Source organism: Euphorbia lathyris, chromosome 2 (genome assembly GCF_963576675.1).
Source record: "Euphorbia lathyris chromosome 2, ddEupLath1.1, whole genome shotgun sequence".
NCBI lineage: Eukaryota > Viridiplantae > Streptophyta > Magnoliopsida > Malpighiales > Euphorbiaceae > Euphorbia > Euphorbia lathyris.
In genome coordinates, this window is record NC_088911.1 from 67,145,103 (window position 1) to 67,147,302 (window position 2,200).

At 35.3% G+C, this 2,200-nt stretch overlaps 1 non-coding gene across 1 annotated transcript; it reads right to left on the minus strand.

The window, feature by feature from the left end:
• Positions 1-1,270: 1,270 nt before the first annotated feature.
• LOC136221097 (small nucleolar RNA R71) lies at positions 1,271-1,372 on the minus strand. The gene has a single exon (XR_010684886.1). It is a non-coding gene; the product is annotated as a small nucleolar RNA R71 (small nucleolar RNA).
• Between the last annotated feature and the right edge of the window lie 828 nt (positions 1,373-2,200).

Sequence of the window (2,200 nt, forward strand, 5' to 3'; positions counted from 1 at the left end):
TAAAGTCCATTCTATTCGATAGATTTTTATGCAGCACTTTGGTAAAGAATCCGAAGTGGACTGCTGGTGTTTTCATTAAAACGTAGTTTAATTCAAAATCTTTACAAGGAAACTTTGTTGAACCACTTAGACAAATTTCTATCTCGAAAGAGTTTTAATTTGGTTAAGGTAGCGATCTAACACGACCGTAAGAGGATTGACTACAGTTCAAAGCCTAAAAATTAGAGGTTCCGTCATTTATTTCATCGTCATAATTTATACAAAGTTTAAAGTTGTTTTCTTTGCTTAATGCAAACGAATATATTTGTTTACTTTTCTAAAAAGTACTAAACGTTCCTGTCTTGCAAATTCATTCTTAAATCAGAATATTTTCTAACGTCTTCATACTCTAATCTAATTCTCACTCTAGCAATTTCAAAACCAAATCCGATTTAACGATTTTCCTTATTATAAATCTTAAAAGTATATTTAACCTATTCAAAATAAGTTTTTGTTAAAAAACGTTCCCTGTGGGATCGATATCTTTTATTACTACAAGCGTATACCGTGCACTTGCGGAAATCGCTCAACAAGTTTTTGGCGCCGTTGCCGGGGAACGCCAAAATTTTTTGACAAAAATTTAGATTTTTCGTATTTTATTTCGAATCTAGGTTTATTTATACTTATTCAAACTTTTATATTTTATTTATTTCAAATTACTAACATATTTATTTTTCAAATTCTGTTTTGTAGGTAGTTTCGGTTCGTGTGAAATTTCAGGTTCATGCGCAGTTCTCGAAGTTCAGGCACGTCACCAGATCCTATTGACCCAGAAATTGAAAGGACTCTTAAAAATAACAAGAGAGACAACAAAAACAAAAACAAGACCCCAATAAAAACCAGAGTTACCGAGCCAGAAATTATGGCTACACTCATGGATTACGCTAGGCCAGGAGTGGCCGGTGTAACAAATAGTATAGTTAGACCCCAAATTAATGCACACCATTTTGAAATTAAGCCAGCATTGCTTAATATGTTGCAAAATAACGTAACATTTTACGGGTTACCTAACGAAAATCCTAATACCCATTTGACAAATTTCTTAGAAATTTGTGACACTTTTAAAATCACTGACGTGACTGCAGAAGCAATCAAACTTCGTCTTTTTCCTTTTACTTTGAAGGATCGGCCCAAAGAGTGGTTAACTTCTATGCCAGCCGCATTATTTGAGACTTGGGAGCAATTAGCCCAAGCATTTTTATCAAAAAAATTTCCTTTAGCAAAAACCGCAAGAGTCATAAAAGAGTTAACATCTTTTTCTCAAAATGATAATGAAACTCTTTATGAGGCTTGGGAGCGTTTTAAAGAACTTCAACGTTTGTCCCCACACCACCAATTGCCCGCTGAACTTTTAATGCAAACATTTTATAATGGACTAAATCCTACAACTAGAGGTTCATTGGATGCTATGTCTGGAGGGTTATTCATGAAGAAAACATCTGCCCAAGCAAGAGAGCTTTTGGAGGAAATGGCAATCAACAGCAGTATGTGGCCCGCGGAACGTGGACACATACCAGTAGCGAAACCATCATCCTCAACAACGTCATCAGTTAAAGGTATAGTGAATCTTGATCCAGTTGCGATGTTGCAAGCCCAATTTTTTGCCTTATCGCACAAAAATTGATAGGTTTATGGCACCGTGTGATCCTAATGGTAAACCAATCCAAACGGATGTGGATTATGAAGGTATGAGCGAAATTGAACAAGTAAATTTTGTCCAAGGGCAAAATCAAACTAATAACCCTTACTCCAATACATATAATCCTGGATGGAGAAATCATCCTAACTTTAACTGGAGAGATAATAATAACAATGCTAATGCTAATCAAAATCGTACCACTAATTATCAAAATCAATCAAGAGATACGATTAGCACTTTATCTTCTAAAATCGACAAATTTATTGATGCTATGAGCGGAAAAATAAGTAATCACGACGATGGTTTTAAACGGATCGAGAATAAATTCGATCAGCTTATTAAAAACCAATCATCTAGCATCCATAATTTGGAGGTTCAAATTGGACAACTCGCTAAATCAATTCCATCCCGCAAAGAGGGAAGTCTTCCAAGCCATACGGAAGAAAATCCGAAAGAGCATGTAAAGGCTATCACTCTTCGTTTAGGGAAAAATTACTTAGGTCCGGAAATGTCCGGAAATTC